The following is a 12,909-nucleotide window of genomic DNA, read 5'->3' on the forward strand; positions in this document are numbered from 1 at the left end:
AACCTGACATCTTCTTCTGTGGCACTGTCCCTAGACCCTGTTAGACTGTCTCATGTTTGAAAAGGGTTTGAAATGAAGAGTAACACAGAATATGGAAATGGACATCAAAGCCCCAGGATGGTGCCATTACAGTTCCATGACATCACATCTAGGTATGTACAGGCATCGGATTGGAGCTGTGGTTCTACCAATCGATGCAGAAATACTCGTCCAACTTACTTGGGACCAGTCTGGTGCCTGCGGATATACATAAGGCAACTAATCTATAGCTAGAAGTATCCATCAGAAAACCTGCCAACAAGTTGGTCTAGACAAGGCGCAAGTTTTGTCTTTCTGATGTTCTGCGCTTTCCCTTGCTGAATAAGGGTCATCAGTCACCTCCATGAAAAAGTATCTGGCTGCTCTCTCTGCCTTCATATGTCTTTCACAAAAACCCTCTTTGTTCAGGTTGCCCTTTCTGTGTGTTTTTTTTAAAGTCCATTTGATTGGTTCTCTGTCGCAACCTTTATTAATCTACAGTGGAATTTAAACTTGGTGTTAACCTTTCCTATGGCTTCACGGTTGGAACTGAGTTATTGCTGCTTTGTTCGTTCGCTTACTCTGAAAACTCTATTCTTGGTGACATTTACTTCTGCCTGAAGGCTCACTGAATTACAGGAATCTCTGGAAAAAAGTATCAATTTAAGAAAAATTTACTTTTTTTGGGTAATAGTATTTACTATTCTTCTCGCAGATTCCTCAGCACTCTCCCTTCTCCGCTTACGAATTAGAACATTTTATGGTAAGATCCCAAGATGTATAATGCTATCTGTGCCATTATTGTTAAGCTGTATTTCTTAAAGTATTTATTGGGCTAAAATAAATGCTAGGAGTTAGTGCCACACAGCTGCTACCTGGCGGCAGAGGAGTGCTATTGATGAGGAAAACATTTTTGAAATTTAATCCAGTCCCTAAAGGACAGTCATATGGTCAGGAATCTGCGAGAAGATATAGTATTCACCAGAAATATCATTACCAAAGTTAGGTAACTTTTTTCTTTTAGTCCAGACAGCAGGAGACAAATCGCAATTAATACAAATAAGAATAATGTGGTTGCAATGATAAAGAACTCAATGAAGATTAGGAGACGTATAGGTGTCATATATTTGACTGAATTTTGTGCTGGGTTTTTTCTGCTCTAAATAGCTAATACACGTTTCAAATCAAACTTAAAGTGATGTAAGGAATGTGAGAAGGTGGGTTGGTATATGCTTTCCACTAATTAAAGTGGGCACCTTGTACCAGGACACACGACCCTTATGATGTATGAGGTCAAAGCTAACCTAATAGAAAGCTATCCTACTGGTAGCTATGGAGAGCAGCCTTCAGGTTTAATCTTGAAGTAATGTAAAGCAGCTTGTTTTACCAGAATAGCACCTCCTGAATGACTAAATGAAATGAGAACCACACAGTAGTTATATAAAAATATGTATTTATTAATATAACTATCTCTACTAATCTCTACACGAGATTAGAACATAAAGCACACAATACTGTTATGATAGAACATTCGTAAGTAGCACAATACACAGCAGGCTCCAGGGGGAGACCAAACAATATACTAAAAAATGGTATAAGAATCACGACTTCAATAGACACAGTGCCTAGAGCATGTAGAATTGTTGGGACACCAAGGAACCACCCAGAGGAGTGACGCAGGGAGTCCACGGAGGATGGGTGCAGTGAGAAACACAACCATGTGCTTCGTACAACTCTATGGGAAAGTCACAGTTGGAAAGTTAGAGTTTAAGGACACTTCTACGAGGACTTCAAGCAAACCCTTTGGAACATAGGAGGTTCTAGAGCCAACACACCAATGAGTACGGAAGTACCCATGTGGTGTCGGAAACCTTCGTCGTTTTCAATGGAGAGCTCTAAATTAGTACTGCTGCCAGGAAGGCGAAGAGTGTCCGGTGGAATTCAAGCCTGGGTTCGAGGTGAGAGGAACCTGAAAGTAGAGGGGACAGAGTCTGGGTCACGACAAGGGACCAGGGGCTCGGTAGTCAAATGCCCACAGATGTCGGTGCTTCAGGTGTGAAGAAGGGATGCTTAACTCTGCAGCCACAGGGACCAGGAGACATCGAGGACAACCAGGATCCTGAGGTGAGCTGTCCCCCGAAAGATGTCAAGTGCTGAGGGGTCGATGTCCGGCTGGGGCACCAACAAGCCTTGGCAAATGCAACCCATGCGGTCAGAGGAAACAGGTTACGGTGTGGACCAGCAAGGTCCAGGGGACTCCCCAAGCAATGGAGAGTCCGGGCACGTCTGGAGCAACCAGGTAAGCCCAAGAACAAACAAGGTGACCCTCGCTAGGACCCACAGGCCAATGGACCAGGGATCGCGAGGAGACCTCAAGCAAGTTTACAAAGCACCAGCCCACAGAGCACTCGGTGAGTGGAGGCCGGATATCTTCTGTGCAAATATTGCTCGGGTCAGGACTACATGCAGTCCAATGCACAGGCACAGGGAATGCCAAAAAGCATATGCACTTACAAATATACGCGGTGCACAGGGGTTCGGTTTGCATGGCCTCCACGAGGGATACTGATCTCAGAATCGCTGAGAGGTCAGATCTACCTCAGGGACCTTCGGGAACCCACCTCCTGTGTTGCTGAAATCTTCGAAGTCTGCAGGAGCTCTGAACATGAAAACTGGTCAGATGCGTTTAGGTGCCTACTGCTCCAGGGGAGTAACTCCTTTACTCCAAGGGAGATTCTTCAGTCGTGCAATCGTAGTGCAGGCAGTCGAAGTACTTGGTTTCTTCTTAGCAGAATCTTGTCCAGGTAAAATCTAAAGTCCTGTAGTCAGGTATCCCACTTTATACCCATGGGAAGGGGTTGGACGGATTCTGTGGACCCTCCTAGGGGAGGGGCAGCACAGAGCGGTCGCTAGTCCCATGTCCTTTGTCCAGTTTCGCGCCAGAGCAGGAGCCAATAGCTCCCAGAACTGGTTTGAGCTGGACTATGCACAGGCACACCAAATGTACCCCCAGTGCAGACTTTCAGAGTGCACCCACCCGGCCCCAATACACTAAACCCTGTCTGGGAGGTGGTCACACCTCCCTGAGACAGGATGCCTATTATCATGCCTTCCTCTGCTCGACCTTGGCTCAGCAAAAGGAGGGCAGAATAGTGTCTGAGGCTGACAGCATCCATTTTGTGCTGCCCAGATCAAGAAAGCTGGTACCGGGTAGACCGGTGACCCACAGTAGTGGTTCTAGAAGGGTGGAATCATACCTCCCACACCAGTTACTGGTGTGGAGGTATGAGTCCAAGATGTTTGACATCAAACATGACATGATTTCTAAGCAGCCGTTTTAAAGTTAGCATTTACCTCAAGGTTATAATACACCTAAACATATATGTCTGGCTGCATTTCAGACAACCCCGGAGAATGGTCTCCTAAGGCTGCAGAGGGTCTCTGCTCATTCAGGGCACCCTCTCACGTAAAGCCCAGCACCCTGCCTTCAGGATTGATAAGGCCTGCCATAGGGGGTGACTGATAGGTTTTTAAGTGTAGTGATTTAGATAGATATAGTGAACCTATATCTCAGTAAGTGGTGCAAGCACCATCTTACCCAGTCTGCTGTTGCAGGCCTGTTGTGTCAATTGGAATGTCCTCGCATGCATGGCATAATGCATGCTGCAGCCCATGGGAGGCCTCAGGGGTACCTATGCCCTGGGTACACGGTGTACCATATACTAGGGACTGATAAGGGTACCCCAGTAGCCAATCTGGAGTGTACCTAAAGTACATACATAGAAATTTAAGGGAGAAAGCAGATAGACTGGGGTCCTGGATAGCAGGATCCCGGTCAGACTAGGCCAAAAACAGTGGTACATCAGCAAAAAGTGGGGATAACCATAAGAAGCAGATCCTACTTTCCTACAAGGAATGTCCACTTTTTTTCCAAGATAATTAGCCATTTCTTTTCAACGTGTCCTGCAACAGCTCTATTTCTTCTTTTTCTCAAAGAAAAAAGAAACCAGAACCACTGTAGAAGTAATTTGCCTCTCAGATGTTTGAGGGCTTGGTTGTGTCTTCCGTCTGGCACAAATATTGAGGAGTAGCTCCACCTACCCATTCTTTTGAAGGTTGTTCACTTCAGAAACCATTTTGAAAAATAATTGCATTGGCAAGCTTGTGTGATGGATACATTTTTTTTTTTTTTTTTTACAAGATTATGACATATATATAAAAAGAAGGGAAAGAAAAAAAACAGACTGCCATTTAAACGTGGTGGTCATATATTTGCTATAATAATTGTACATTAAAATAATCATCAAATACAATTTTAGTCGGACCGTATGGATGCTTCATAGCTGACAGGTGCATTCAAAACAGGTATACAACCCGTTTTTTAGGTCGAGCCTGTCCCATTCCGCAGGAATGGATAGGATCGAATTCATGTCGGCAAAATCCTCTTCAAACTAAGGGGTTTCAGCCCGGCGTTTTCTTGCAGTTCACGTGAACATGCACGAGCATTCACGGCCAGGGCTTCTCCTCCCCTAGCAGCACTCCTCCCCCACCAGCAACTCCCCCCTCCCACACCAGCACCTCCCCTCTCTCTCCCCGCAAACACAGCCTTGCCGTAGCAGCACTCCTCCCACACCAGCACCTCCCCCCTCCCACACCAGCACCTCCCCTCTCTCTCCCTGCAAACACAGCCTTCCTTTCATTTCTGCTCCCCCTCCCCAGCCAGCTTCCCCCAGGCCGTGTCCCCTCAGATATGCTATTGCATATCGTTTGCTACCTCTTGTATTTTGTTGCTCTTGATACTTGCACAACTGTCACTATTGTCTCATGTAATGTAACGTTTGCTTTTGTAACATGCTCACTTGTAATTTTGGCTTCATGTATCTAAAAACGCCTCCCTCGCGCTCCTTTCTCCCTCTCTCCCGCTGCCTAGTCCTCCCACCCCCTCCCTCTCCAGCGCGCGCTCCACTCGCATCTGCCTGCTGCTCCCCCGCCCACCCCCCCACTCCCCCAACCAGCAATGCCGAGAAGCTTGTTTCCTCTAAGAACATATCGTTTGCTACCTCTTGTATTTTGTTGCTCTTGATACTGTGATGTATTCCTATAGGTTCTGTATCGATCCCCCTATTCCTGACCCTATTCTGGTTAACGAGTTAACTAGCAGCCATCCCATGATGCAGAAACCGTTATCTGATTACGCCAGACCACGGCACAGGAGCGCGTTATCTGATTAGGTCATAACGCTTGCCATCTAATTAGGCAAGCAATATTCCTCCAGCCCCTGATAAGGCATACAGAGTTCTCAAAACAAATCAAACCTATGACAACCTGGGAAAAACCCTGCGGCCATTGTTTTGATTTCACCGAGAACTTCAGTAAAAGAATGCGCTAACGACCAGCTCGTATGACATCCTTATTGACGTATCTATGTCCATCCTTATGTCAATCTCGGCACCTTACAGGTATAAATATTACCGATATTGCCTTAAGCAAACACACGCGGTGGTGACGAGATCGGAGCAGCGAGACTTGCCGATGCCCAGCAGAGAGCGAAGCCCCCGGCGCTGCCCCGCCTTCCTGACGCGCTGAGAACGAGACGCTGCTTTCTCCTGCCGAGAAATCCAGCTCCGGCGCTTCCGAGCAGCCCTCGCAGGCAGCTTGGAATATCGCGACCTCAGACGAGAGATACTATCCCTCAACCATCCTAGACCTCAGGTACGGAACTGAATAACCCCTTGCAGAGAATTCTTGAATCAGTCACTTGGCAAAACAAACTTAACTTAGACTGCTACTTTCTATCCCAGCCCACGTATTAGGCTTAGGTCAGGTACACTGGGGTAGGCGTGGTTAGAAGCACCAGTTGAGTACGATTAGTCAAATGTTTATATGTATGTATCTATTTTATCCATTTTAAACCACTATATGGCTTAGAAACCATATAAATGTTTTTACAGTATTATTTTATACTTCTGCTTTTATTGTATGCACTTTACTTAACCATAAGTATTGCAATAATATCGATTCATTTCTCTTGTACGAGAAAAGAGACTGATCAATAAATAACATCTTTTATTGAACACGCCCGTCTCTTCCTTTTCTCTACAATCTGGTGAAACTAAGAATGCACGTACTGACTGAGTAAAATAAGTTGTCTTTTGTTTTCACACGACTCTAGAGATACACTCTTGATTAGGGGAGAGCAAAGTTGTCATGTTCTATGGTTGTCAGAAACTAAATCCCTTCTTGTCTATCCAGGGAGGTTCAATTCCTCCTTGTCTATTCGAGAAAGTTTCTAGTGAACTCTGAGCTAGCTGGCAAACCCAAAACTTTAAGTCTAATATCGACAGTAGAAGACCTAGTTAACGTCTGGTCTAGGTCTATACTATTGGAGGTATTATTCCAATGCGCAGAGCCTATTGGGATAATAGGAACTACACTACATGGCGCCCAACGTGTTTGGATAGGCGATAAAACTAACGCAAGACTTTAGAGTAACTCAGTCGTGCTTTTTCACTCAGACCCCTTTTTCCCATAATACTCCAAAGACGTCTGGAGTGGGTGAGAGGTAAAATCCGCCAAACCTCGCAGGAGGGAACTCCTAGTGATTGGTTCTTGGTTCAATCAACGTTGAAGGATACACTGTTCCAAAATATTGTGCATCTCATCTTTGTTTCCATAAGAAACCTGATCTGCAAACAAACAGAATAACCATCCTGACAGTAAAATGCCAGACAGTGATGATGAAAGAGAGAGAGCTAGAGTAGCAGCTGAAGTAACAGCAGCTGATAATACTATGCAAGAAGCAGACCCGGATATAATACTCATCCCGGTCAACATAAGAAAATCTATAACGTTAAAACTTATAGAAAATGGACTGACACCAAGAGGTGGTACAGTCATATTCGTAATTGAGGCACACGAATATCGGCAGACAGAGGTATTCTATTCATGGATAAACTTTCCAGCAGCAAGTGCTGTAACAAAGGAGTTCCACTGTTATAAAACAGAGGAACCACCGGATACCTACACTCCTTTCGAGGAAGTGGAAGTACCACTCAAATTCCAAGAGCATCTGCTCTTGTTTAATGGCGCCCTAAAACATAATAATCACATCACCAGGCTCGGTCCACTAGGTAGACCAGGAGCAACGTGGCCGGTCCTAGCCGGATACACACCACATCCAGACATCGAAAGAATGTCTGCAGCAGATGTTTTAGTACAACTAAAACAATTAATTAAAATATATAGACAACTAGTCCAATATATAATGCGGACTTCAACCATCCAACCTGTAGTTAAAATCCTACAGCTGACCCCTCATCAGGGGAACACAAATAAAATTACACCACAGAACATACAGTCCTGCCTAGGTAAAGTACCAGCTAAACGGGAACAAATACCATTCTGGTTAGCACAAAAAATCACCCAAATAGAGGCGGTGTTTCCAGACACCACCCCTGTGGATAAACACAGGATTCTGACTATCTGTCTTCCAATGGGAATCGCACCACACGTGGAGGACTGTGACACTTGGGGTACAGTCTTTGCTTCCATTTACACAAAAACACATGGAGTTCCATCCATGTCAGTAATACCAGATGTGCTAAAACAAATTCAAGACGAATACGGTCCAGAACCCGCTTTAACTCTTGGTATGAAATTACTAAAAGACTTCAAGCAGGTCTCGGCAATATTACTAGCCAACGTAAAAGGAGAAGCAGCGAATGTGGCGATCCGCCAGAGGTTAAAAGAGACAGATATAGCAGACCAACCAGCTGAAATTGCCAGAATTATAGAAAAATCCTATGAAGAACTAGGTAGAGATAGTTTGGGTGGAATACCAGTGAAGCCCCAACTAATTGAAAGTCCTGAAAAAATATTTATTAAAAATAATTTAAACAGTCAAAAGAAGAACTGGGATGGAAACAAACAATCCAATCCAAAAGAAAAGAGATTCCAGTCCAGAGGAAGGTCTCCTCGGCGGAGAGAAAGATCTCCGGACCAAGGACCCAAGTCTCCCCAAAGGGAGCCCTCTGTGAAAAAATACAACCTTAGAAATAGGGATAACATAAAGAAACCGGATAGATATCAAGCTTTTGATACACGTCCCTCTCAATCGTTTCAGACTTCCTCGCAGAAATCGGAAAGAAGAGGACGATCGGAACCCAGGGAAGGGCACGTCAAGTCCAAAGACAAGGAACCTGCTCATCCAAATAAAAAATTACAGTTTCCAAAAAAGAAGGTAGCCAGCATTAAAGTATTCAACAATGCCGAGAATACTGAGGACACAGCTGAAAAACGGAGAGTGGGCTCAGACAATGCTAGACAGCGCAGCAGAAGTGAGCATAGCACGCAAAGTCCTTATGAATCATCTGGAGACAGTGGACACGAATGAATACATTCAGGTGGAAACTGCAGACACCAGAGTTAGCAAACCTCACAAAATATATGAAATAACTTTACGTATAGAAGGGGATAAGACTAGAAAAATAAGGGGCCTTTTTTGGGATAATCTCTCCGAGGGCTATGACATCCTTCTAGCTGAAAAAGACTGGCCACCAGAGTTCGTCAGGGAGTGCCCACATGGCGAAGAAATAATTATGCCTGCCTTCTCAAATCATATTCCAATTCATAAAAAATATACACTTGCAAGAAAGTGGGCAGTAGCTCAAGCTCCTGCTTTATATAAAAATCATGTAGGATGGGATGAGGACTCTCCTCCTCACAAAATCCAGTTAAAATCACAACCTACTGCACAAAGGCAGTATCCAATCAAGCAAGAAGCTAAAAAACAGGTAAAAGAAATTCTAGATCAACTAGAATACCAGGGGGTGATTGAAACTTGCACCTCACAAATGAACAACCCTTTGTTTCCTGTCTCCAAACCAGACAATTCATATCGTCTAGTTTTGGATTACAGACACCTTAACTCGTGTTGCAAAACTTTTGCAGTACAAAACTCGCATAGTGCTGCACTAATGAATAACATAGTGCGCAAAAAATATAAAACAACATTAGACATCTCTAATGGATTCTTTTGTCAAAATATAGCACCAGAGAGCAGATACTTATCAGCGTTCTCAATAAATGGCGCTCAAAAAGAATTCTGTCGGTTACCCCAGGGGTACAAGAACAGCCCAGGAGTATTCTCAGCGAGGGTAACAGAGTTACTACAAACGTATGATGACGAAGCATTATCTTATGTCGATGACATATACCTAACAGACGATGACTTGGATACTCACTTGAAGAGAGTGAACACCATAATACTTGGGTTCGCAGCAGAGGGTTACAAATTCAACTTTAAAAAATCTAGAATTGCCCATCTAACAGTCCTGTTCCTAGGATATGAATTATCAAGTGAAGGCAAAAGCCTGGCTGACAATTTCCTAGAGAAATGTGCCGTACTCCAAGCACCTAGAACACTAAAAAACCTACAGTCAATTCTAGGCTTCCTAAACTTCGGAAGAACATACATTGCAAATTACGCAGAAAGGGTCAAACCCCTTTATGATCTAATAAAACCAGATTTAAAAAAATCAAATTGGACTCAAAAACACACAGAAATTCTGAGATCCTTACAAACAGATATGTTAGTTAAAACAAAATTAGAAACACGTGATAACACACGCAACCTTGTGATTCGAGTCATCCCAGGAAGATGCGGATTCACATACCTAACCACTAACGAGGGAGAAAAGGTACCAATTGCATTCAAATCACACTTGTACACAGAAGCTGAAAAGAAATTCAGCATTAAAGAAAACATTGTTCATGCAGTTCAAACCGCAATAGCTAAAGAAAAAGATAAAGCTGACGGTAGACACATCACAGTCAGAACAGCAGAATCAGCCTTTGGGGCATTAACAACCCCGTGTAATTTACCAACAACAGCATTGAATACGGAATGGATACAATGGGTGAATTCCATTACAATGGACAAAGTAAAATACTACTTTGATCCGGAACTAAAGGAACTAAAATATCTAGAATATGAAAGAACATTCCCTCTGCCAATCGACATTCTGCCATTACGACAGTACGCTTGTGTAATCTATACAGACGGACATGCTCAACCATCCGTTTGGGGAGAACAAGCATACAACCCCACATGTGAGATTACAAAAGAAGTGTGGCGCGGAGGTATACTAAGACCTCTATTAACAAAAACACACTCAGTAGAAACTAATTCAGAACAACAGACTGAAATAATAGCATTGAAAATGGCGCTAGATAATGCAGATCGCGAATTCCCGACACTCATAGTGTCCGATTCATATTACTGCGTCAAATCATATAACAGCGATTTACAGAAATGGATTCAAAACGGTTACAAAGATGACACAGGTGCAACAATAAAGCAAAAAATGTTCTGGGAACAAATAGTTCTGTTACAGAAAGAACTACCAAAGACTCACGTGATACACTCACTGAGTCATCAGCGTGATGGCGTTCACGTTGCAGGGAATTCATTGGCTGAGAAAGCCACAGCGGTAGCAACTGAATCGGCTTCCGTAGCTAGAAAAAAGCGTGCAGTAAAATACATTGACGGTGAAACAATGCTGGCGGTGAAAACGTCATCAAATGGCGACTGCTCAGCGTTACCGATCAGTTACCCACTCAAATATACATACATAATCGATGCGAACTCCGTTCCTTTTGCTCGAATCCCTGGAGTGGGGGATAGAGTAATTCCAAACAAGGACAGGAGAACTTTGTTAATAGCAGACGCACATATGGGCGAGGGTCTCAGACACCTCAAACTAAAAGATTCTCTGCAAGAACTACAATCAGTGTACTGGTGGCCAGGCATGAGCCTGCATCATCACATCTTTGTAAAAAAATGCCCGGGCTGCAACAGAGATCGCAGCGGCGAGAGGAACGGGGTAATACCATGGCGTTTCACTCAATAAGGGCTAAACAATAATCAGGGAAACAAGTGTAAATAATGCGTCCCATTAACAAATAAAGACTAGTTTCCACTTATAAATGTAGACCCCGGCACTCGGCTGACGTCGGGACTGTTATACAAGATTTGCGAGTCTAAATGGCATATACGCTAGGAGCATGCTACGTTTGACCAATGTTTTCACTTTAGCACTCAAGCTTGTGGGAAAGCACGGCCAAATGAGCATAGCGAAGCGGGATTCTTCTCACTTCCTTCCTGAGGGATACGGGACGGTGTAAAGAAAAAACCAAGACATAAAGCAATCTATAACAGCAAAGGTATTAGGTTCGGGAGCTGGGTGGGTCAAACATCTAATAAGTGTCCAACGTAGTCTAAACAACTTGCCAAGAAATTCTCTGAGGGGATTCAGTCCGTACGAATTACTGTTTGGAACTAGGATGCTAGTCTTAGATCTTGACAGTCAGACTTCAGTGGTAAAAGAAAAAAGTTTTGATATCAAAGATCGTTTGGCTATTTTACAGGACTTAAACGAAACAAGAAAAGACCTGAGCAACATAAAGTTGAAACAGCAGCCAACAACCACTGAAGAACCACCACCTGTCCCAGCAAGACCTGTCTGGATTCCAAAAGTCGGGGATCTAGTCAGAGAAAAGATCGCGGTAAAGAAGGAATTTGGGCCTTCTTACAGAAAAGCAGTTCCTGTCTTGTCCATCAACGGGACAAGATCAGTTGTACTACCGCCGCTTGCTGGTAAAAAGGAGAACCGAGTTGTATCCATCGACCTGGTAAAACCACAATCATGTGGCCGATAACAAACAGTAGGCCAAGTGGACTCCCGATAAGTAGTAGAACACCAAGGTTTGCTACAAGTACAGAGGTGCTAACTAAAAGGCTGATCACATTCGAAACGCCTACAGAACAACAACAAGGACTATGCAACAATGCAATGGAACTCACACCTCTGAAAACCCAAATAAAAACATTTAGTAGAGACACACCAACCTACAATGAAGTAACAAATGAATATGCTGAAGCTGCAAGAAACAGTAATCCTGAAGCAATTGGAACAATAGACAGAACGGCATCCGGCTACTTCATCAACTTTGAAGATTCTTCTGAAGATCTAAGTGAATCAAAGACACAGCCATCAACAAAAACTTTTAAAGATAAAGCTAAGGAACTTTTGAAACAGCTGAAAGAAACCTATCTGATTTCTCCGTGGATTGAATTTTGGGTGTCATTTGGTGTATTTATCCTGATACTTTGGCTCATCATGATACTATGTTTGGGACGCTTCATTGAGGGAAAATATGCTAAAATGGACACAGCAAGCCAGAAAATCAACTTGATCCTCAAGCCACACACGTCTTCACATGTCAAGAAAAGAGAACTTTCTTCAGTCAATTTCACAGCCAATCCTATACCGGGTGGGGTAGCATGGGACAATACTGACTATGAAATTTATGGTCCGGTAGAGATCCTCAAATATCCACACCAAATCAAGATCTCGTTGAGTGACTTTGTAAAACCAAACTCATTTGCTGATGATTGGGACTTTGAAAGTATTAATAACATGATGTCTGATATAGTGATGTCTGCTAAATTTACCAAACATGATTATTTGCAGGGTTCGTCTAATTATGATAGTATGTACTGCTACAACCACTATGGTAACCATTTTTTACATAAATCAGCACAACCTAGAAATGTTTTAAATTATAATCAATGGGAACATTGTGCAACCCCTCCAAAAGGAAGCTCAAGAACCTTTTATGACAAATATTCATACTTTTCAGGGTTCAACACAAGTAATGCTGAAACATTTTATTTCAAATTGTCAAATAAGACAGGAACAAAAACCATGCTTACAAACACAAAATTGATATATTCGGACTCATTTTTTGAACAAATGAATACATTTGGTTTTGATTATTGGGACAAAAATGTTGATGTAAAAAGTGTTTGGGGTACAAAAGAATGGCAAG

This window comes from Lissotriton helveticus, chromosome 12 (assembly GCF_964261635.1).
Source record: "Lissotriton helveticus chromosome 12, aLisHel1.1, whole genome shotgun sequence".
Classification (NCBI taxonomy): Eukaryota; Metazoa; Chordata; class Amphibia; order Caudata; family Salamandridae; genus Lissotriton; species Lissotriton helveticus.